At 39.7% G+C, this 8,353-nt stretch overlaps 1 pseudogene across 1 annotated transcript; it reads right to left on the bottom strand.

Annotated features, from left to right (window-relative positions):
- Positions 1–488: 488 nt before the first annotated feature.
- LOC143247745 (innexin shaking-B pseudogene) lies at positions 489–7,774 on the bottom strand (annotated as a pseudogene). Its single transcript, XR_013026692.1, has one exon. The product of XR_013026692.1 is annotated as an innexin shaking-B pseudogene (transcript).
- Positions 7,775–8,353: the final 579 nt, after the last annotated feature.

Below are 8,353 nucleotides of genomic sequence, written 5' to 3'. Positions count from 1 at the left end.
ACACCCAAGTTGCGTCCCGTTGCCGTATAAACGAACTTTGTACTTTTGGACTTTAGGTGGACAATAAAGGTAAAGGTCGAACTCATTTTTTGGTTTTACAAGGCTAACCTCTTTTTTTTTACACCCCCCTCTGAATGGTAAGTCTGAAGGCTTGTAACACAAAAAAACCAGGTTTCGATACCAATAGCGGATGCAGAACATATCCGACTGTGTAGCTTTAGGCTTAACCATAAGCAAACTTTTCTTATAATTAAATTCTAAAATTCAAATTGGCTGCCTATAAAAAACAACAAGAATTATATAATAAAGATTTTAAAATTCAAATTATCGAATTTTTTTCAACACCCACTGACCGTAATGCACGGGTTTACCTCTAAGACTAACCGAACATTTGAGTTTTTTTTAGAACTTTTCGATGTGATTTTCGAAATGTACATTTGTACACAGATGAAAGTAAGACATTCTCAATTATTAACAAACAACAAATCTTAAGGAAGTTATTTCTTGTATTATTAAAGATGCTTACATACTCACAGCTATTTACAAAAGTGTACTAACGACAAGAAGGTGATGACTTATAGCAGGTTTTGTGGTCACGCGGTCGAATCTTTCGGAGCTCTGGTCAAGCGATTGGCCATGTCCGTTACAACTTCTTTAAATATCATGGAATCGATGTTCTGACCGAGCATGTAAATAAGGAACCAGTCTCCCAGTGTTCCTCTTCTGACCACCGTGTGGAGATGGTCAAGATGGACGGTCCGAAAGCGGAAATTGAGATAGTACACCCGGACGGGGGGGCAGACGACGACAATGATTCGACACACCAGCACCATACCGGTCAGCGCTGCTAGGATGATGAACCAGAACCACAGGAAGATGTAAATCTTTTCGTTCACTATGTTCAGAGGAAGCAGACACAGAGCATCATGAGTTTCCAAGTTACCAGAAGCACCATATTTAAACAGTTTACACTTAGCCACGCGAGGAAAAATCCGAATCATGGGATCTATCCGGTCTTCTTGATCCATCTCGGAGAACCGGATCACTTCCAGACCATAGGTCAGAAACTCGCCATCAAAAAACTTGTCTATGAGAAACATCTGACCGACAACATTGGCGAAGGCCAGAGTTTCACAGATGAAGTAACGGGCAGCATACCAGTCGTGGTGGCCCTGGCTGGAGGCCAGATAGTCAACCAACAGTCTCTTCTTTTGTTTCTTTTCTGTCTCTCCACACATCCCGACGTCCAGATCCATCATCAAAGCCTGGATTTTCCCTCCTTCCCATAGTTTCCATAACCAGCGTGGAATGTAGAACAGGGCGGCCTGGAAGAACAGCGTAAAGCACACCCACTGGTAGTACTTGTGGTACTTCAGTTCGTCCATGGAGTCGGTATTGGAACCGATTCCTGGATAGGGAATTTCCTTCCCAACTTGCTTGTTATAAGTATTGGGCATTGTAAAAGTGGTGTGAATCCAACAGTATGTGTTCACATAGGACTCCGTAACCTCTCGACTTTTGAGGCAGTCAATGGGATCTCCAACAAATTGTTTCATGGACACTACAATAGTAAATGTCAACAGTACAATGACGGTGACGGTGTAGTGTAGACGGAACACGGTGTTGTCTATCTTCACCCGGCTGGTTTTTATTAAACTCTTTAAACTCCGAATGACGTCCAACATGGTCAGAACTTCTCGGTTGTTTAAAGAGCTGCATAGGTCAACAAAGGTCTTCTTGTACTTGGCTAGAAACAACGAAGGAACTTTTAAGAAAACTAAAAGAAAAGATCGTCTCGCCGATCTCTGCTTTCCTTGGAAAACTATATCATTCCGAATTACGGCACCAGTCCAGTAGTAGTTGTCTTGGAAGAGAAATTTCAAGAATCATTCACGATCCATTTTCAAAATGTTTTCCCAACGTTATAGTAAAACACCCAGTTTTGTATTTTTCCAGTAATCCTGAAAAAAACAATTTAAACCTAGTGAGCAGCTCTGTCTTTATTGGCGAACTTTCTGCTGTCTTTGAAAAGCCACGAATAGCTACAATTGATCATTCTTTATCTATCAAATTTTGCAGAAAGGGAGATAGAAAAATGTTTTACCTTCTCGAAGTCGGGCCACTGTAATAGTAAACACAAGTACTAAAGTGATTTTTAGTTAGGCCTTAACAATGCTGCCGTAGGGTGTTACGGGTAGCACCAGAATGAATAGACGTTTAGTGATGTGACTAATATCCCTCAAGCACGAAGTCTATTTCAATCCTTGAATTCCACTGGCACGCACGTGATATGACGTCTTCGAAAACAAAAGTAATAGGCTTAGCACTGCCGTAAAGAGCAGTGCTTACAGTGGGAGCCCAACGCACTGGTCTCCGAAGAAATAGACGCTTGCTCACGTTGGTCCTATATTTAGTTTGGAAAAGTATACGACTCTCTGTTTAAAACTAGAGACGGCCCCTTATCTTCGCTCTGTCTTAAAACTCGCACACTGGAAATGACACAATACAGCCGCTACAAAAAAAAAAATAATAATAAAATAAGAGTTTACAAAATCTTGAGTCCTTTCCCACGATTTTCCTGATGTACAAACTTTTGGGACAGAATTTATTTGATTTGGTGAGTCTGACTTTAGGAAACTTTTTTATTGTTGTTTTCGTTATTGTTTGTAGAGAAAATATTGGTTCATCTAAAACACAACATGATTTCAAGCAGTGGTCACTTCGTGTCCGTTCTTACCTATAATTCTTTAAAACTGAAATAAACTAACATATGTATTCAGAAGTTTTATTTTGGTCATCTTTTATACTAGATATAAAGACGTTCTGATTGCTGTTTTTTTCCAAATTGTTATGTCACTGTTAATAACATCTTCGCGCGAGCTCGTACATCCTGCAGATCTACATCTCGTAGGAACAGAAGTACAAGGTCAAAGATCGAGCATGCGCACACTGTTTCGGTGATGTACGAACGTGCAGAGCGTGCGGGAAAATGAATGAACGACATGATGTTATTGTAATGCATTGATTTCCGTAGTGTATAAATATTCACCACTTTATGTATTACCTGACTTTTGCTGACCCTGATTGAACATTTTAGTAAGTTCTCGTGGTTTCAACATTAACACGACCAGACTTGTGCATATTTTAAAATCCAAATATTCCAGAAGTGTCTCTATTCAAAATTCATTCGACTCGTAATTTGAGGGTCACGGGTTCACATCCCCGTCACACTAAACATGCTCGCCCTTTCAGCCGTAAGGGCATTATAATGCTTCGATCAATCCCACTATTCGTTAGTAAAAGTTGGCAAGAGTTGGCCGTGGATAGTGATGACTAGCTGCCTTCCCTCTAGCCTTACACTGCAAAATTAGGAACAGTTAGCGTAGGTAGCCCTCGTGTAGCTTTGCGCGAAATTTAAAACAGAAACAAACAAATAAACGGTATATAGTCACGAACCTTATAACAAATCGCAGAATCGTAACTAAGATAAAACTAAAGCACAAACCGACTTATCTACGTCCTAGTTTATCTCCATGGTCCGGCATGGCCAAGCGTGTTAAAGCGTTCGACTCGTAATCCGAGGGTCGCGGGTTCAAATCCCGGTCGCACCAAACATGCTCGCCCTTTCAGCCCTGGGGGCGTTATAATGTCACGGCCAATCCCACTATTCGTTGGTAAAATAGTAGCCCAAGAGTTGGCGGTGGGTGGTGATGACTACCTGCCTTTCCTCTAATCTTACACTGCTAAGTTAGGGAGGGCTAACGTAAATAGTCCTCGTGTATCTTTGCGGGAAATTCACACACAAACAAACAAACTATTCATAACAAATTCTCAAGAGTTAACTTAATTTCTAATTTTGTTTCTATTGTTAACGTGAACTCGAAAACCTACGAGTGATGACGTCATTTCCAGTTTCTCTGACAGATAATATTAATTGTTTTATTTTTTGTTTTTCCGCCAAGCATATGAATCATTTTCGAACGTTTCGGGTGTTCATTTCCACATTTTTCAGCCAATTAAAATCACTTTTACATTTGTTTATATGTTGTTTCTTTTAGAAATTTCCCTAGTAACTTATAACTTGGCCTGGCAATAAGTCTGGGGGTTCATATCGCTAAAATCTGGGTTTCGATATTCGTGGTGGACATAATACAAATCTCTCATTCTGTACCTTTGTGGTTAACAACAAACAAATAAAGATATAGTACCTACAAAATGTTTAACTGTCAACAGACTTCTGTTGTCGCAGACTCGTTTTAACCTATAGGAAATTTGTTTGTTTTATATGTTTCGCAATAAACGACACAAGGACCTCCTGACCGTCTTTGATTTATATGTGATAAATGAGCTGAAGGGAAGGTAAACAGTCAAAGCCACCCGCCTCCACCTCTTTGAATACTCTTTCACCAACGAACAATAGGATTGACCATCACATAATAACTCTTCCAAGGTTAAAATGTCTAATATGTTCGGAGACGGGGATTCGAACCCACAGACTGAGAGTTGAGCTCCCCCTTACCACTAGACGATGTAATGCCAGGGAGAGATCGGTTCATAGACAACGCTGACAGCAACTTGTTAGCTATTCACAGACTGAGAGTTGAGCTCCCCCTTACCACTAGACGATGTAATGCCAGGGAGAGATCGGTTCATAGACAACGCTGACAGCAACTTGTTAGCTATTCACAGACTGAGAGTTGAGCTCCCCCTTACCACTAGACGATGTAATGCCAGGGAGAGATCGGTTCATAGACAACGCTGACAGCAACTTGTTAGCTATTCGTTTCAGACTGAACAGAAGGATTTGACCCTCACTTTTACAGCTCACACACAGCTTCAAAGTGAGGGATATAGTACTGTTACGATAAAGGGACACAAAACATAGAATCTTCGAATTCACAGTTCGGCTATGCTAACTACTTGGCACGTCAGCTCTTATATTTAACGTGTTGGCATTGTTTCTCATGACTTGACCTGCGGGATTCACGGTACGGCCATATTAACTAGTAGGGCACGCCCGGCCTTCTTACATTGAATGCGCTAGTTTTCTTCCTCGTGACTAGCTGTTCTTGTCGTTTCGGAGTAACCATGTTTGAATAACTTTTAACTTAGAACATATTGAAATTATTTGTGGTACTTTGAATTATTTGTGGTACTTTAAACTATTTGTGGTATATTTGTGATAGTTTGAATTATTTGTGATACTTTAAACTATTTGTGGTATATTTGTGGTACTTTGAATTATTTGTGGTACTTTAAACTATTTGTGGTATATTTGTGATACTTTGAATTATTTGTGATACTTTAAACTATTTGTGGTACTTTGAACTATTCGTTAGCAAACGGTGTAAAATAGTGCTTCGTTTGAGATATCTGTAAGAATGAAATCTTGTTGCCTCTCCGACTTATAAAGTTTGCTTTCTTAAAGAGCTTACTTGTAATGCAGTGAAACAGCTTATACAGGGTGTCTTATAACGAACTTCCAAACTGTGGATTTTCTCTGAAACAGGATCGGTTTTCAATAAAACATTTTGTCCAAGTAATGAGTCAAGGAGTATAACATGATATGCTGGTTAGAACACTAGGCAGACAACCTGCGGATCGCGGGTTAGAATCGCCGTTGCCTAACATGCCCAAGAGTGACCAAGAATTGACGGTGGATGGTATTGACGAGATGCCCCAACCATAAATACGTGCTCGAACAAAGACCCATGTTAGCACATACAATTTCCGCTGGAGAATATTAATTTTCTTTACAAAAAGTTTGTTTGTTTTAATTTCGCGCAAAACTACACCAGGGCTATTTGCGCTAGCCGTCCCTAATTTAGTAGTGTAACACTAAAGGGAAGGTAGCTAGTCATCATCACCTACCGCCAACTCTTGGGCTACTCTTTTACCAACGAATAGTGGGATTTATTGTCACATAATAACGCCCTCACGGCTAAGAGGGCGAGCATGTTTAGTGTGACTAGGATTCGAACCCATGACCCTCAGATTAGGAAGTGTCTGATACGGCCCGACATTGTCAGATGGTTAAGGCGTTTCATAATCTGAGGGTCGTGAAGATGTGAAGTGTAGGGTATAGAAGTGACCACTGTTCGGTTCCAGAAATCATACATGTAGTGGCGGCTGCAGCGGACTGGTCAGTAACTACAAATTATGGACGGCTAAACCTTAACCCTAGAAATGTCTGACGTTTCGGTTTAACATAAGGTGCTGTTTGGGATCAAAACGCTAAACCACGTTTCTAAAATATTATGTCTCGTCCCCTATCCCCGGCGAGTCCACGATAAGTTTATTAGCTTACAAAGCTCAAACCTGAGGTTTGATCCATCCTGTGGTCAACATGCAGATAACCTATTGTGTAGTTTTGCACGAATAGAACAATTACAACATAAACTAAAATAATAATAATTAAACCATCACATTTTTATTAAATCAGTTCTTTAAGAACTGTTTCTTATTTACCTTATAGAACATGACAGATGGTTTTGGTTTATTTTAGCTCTTACGACTGTCAGTAACTTTACCCATCAGACTCTTATAACATCAGCAACGCTACTCTTCACTTTCCGTGTATTATAACTACAAACAAACTCTGACATTAACAATATTCAAAGAAATAACTGCACATTGTTTCATATCCTTCTGTTTGTTTGTTTTTCTTTCTTTCGCCAACTAAACGTGTGATTTACGTGTGCACGTGGCGTCAAGTTTCCAAGTACCTGTGGAAATATTCAATCTTTAGTACCTCCGATGGTAAAAAAATATCAAAGTTTGCCTTATATCAATATTGTTCAAAGTGATAACACTGGGTCAGTTCGTGCGCCACCAAGAATATACACAAATATTTGTTTTTATTTACCCTCGAAATCATACTATTAACTTTGTTCTGTGATACGATAAAACTGGTATGGAGGATCTTCAAGATCATTATCCTGAAAACTCCAGATATTAAAACATTTATTGAGGTTGAGAAATTCATTCTTCTTCGTAAAATGTATTAAATACTTGTAGAAACATAAACTGAAGACATACAGTGTTGTAAGGTAGTTCAGCTGTTTGAAATAAGAGAACTTCGTTTTACCTGCTAAGTTAATTAATTTTTCAATTAAAAATTCAGTTTTCTCATCTTCTGTCCGGAAAATGGTTATTTTAAAATACTAGCTAACCAACTTTTGGATCCCGTGTTTTCCAGATCTTTCAAACTGTCTTGGGCAATGGTAGAACGAAGGCTGGGATTGGACAAAAAAAAAACCGAATGGCTACGCGGCTGTCTTAGAGAACTTCCTGAATATGACTATTGCTTAAAGATAAATAAATATTTGGTATTTTTTGACCAGACATTTTTTGTCTTATTCGTGGATTCATTCTGGACTACGGATTTCTAAAAACATTTTCTAGGCTTCCAGTAGATATGACCTGTATTAGAGATACTTTAACAAATACGGTAGATGTGATGTGTATCTATTACAGAAGGCGTGGCTCATATATTACATGTACTTTGACAGATACCTCAAAATTCATTTCTGTCTCCACATACATCTCAGAGAAAAACAAAAGACATCTTCTGCCAATAAGTACGTCATCAGTTTAATCTCTTACTTTAACAACATTATCTTAAATATAAAAAAGTTTAACCTTTAGCCTAATTTAGTTGGTCTTCGTTCTACCTTCATTCTGATGTCGTTATGCTTTAGAAATAATTTCATCGAGTTATCAGTCTTTTGGAAATTTAATTGAATTGGAAGCAACCGTCTTTCACAGAAACACTGGTGTAGTGGACGACGTTTCGGAAGTTTTCAGGTCAGGTCCAGGGCGGAAGACCGTCTTTCACAGAAACACTGGTGTAGTGGACGACGTTTCGGAAGTTTTCAGGTTCAGGACGGAAGACCGTCTTTCACAGAAACACTGGTGTAGTGGACGACGTTTCGGAAGTCTTCAGGTCCAGGGCGGAAGGCCGTCTTTCACAGAAACACGGGTGTAGTGGACGACGTTTCGGAAATCTTCAGGTCCAGGGCGGAAGACCGTCTTTCACAGAAACACTGGTGTAGTGGACGACGTTTCGGAAGTCTTCGGGTCCAGGGCGGAAGACCGTCTTTCACAGAAACACTGGTGAAGTGGACGACATTTCGGAAGTTTTCGGGTCCAGGGAAGACCGTCTTTCACAGAAACACTGGTGTAGTGGACGACGTTTCGGAAGTTTTCAGGTCCAGGACGGAAGACCGTCATCCTCTACAACAAACAGTTGTCGTCCATTCCACTGAATTTCAACATGAACACTCTGGCTAAATTATCTAACAAAGAAAAAACAAACCATTAGTTTTACGACACTTGTAGAAAGAATAAAGCT

This window comes from Tachypleus tridentatus, chromosome 3 (genome assembly GCF_004210375.1).
Source record: "Tachypleus tridentatus isolate NWPU-2018 chromosome 3, ASM421037v1, whole genome shotgun sequence".
NCBI classification, from domain to species: Eukaryota; Metazoa; Arthropoda; class Merostomata; order Xiphosura; family Limulidae; genus Tachypleus; species Tachypleus tridentatus.
The sequence above is the reverse complement of the archived record's forward strand: the minus strand, read 5'-3'. Positions and strand labels throughout refer to the sequence as shown.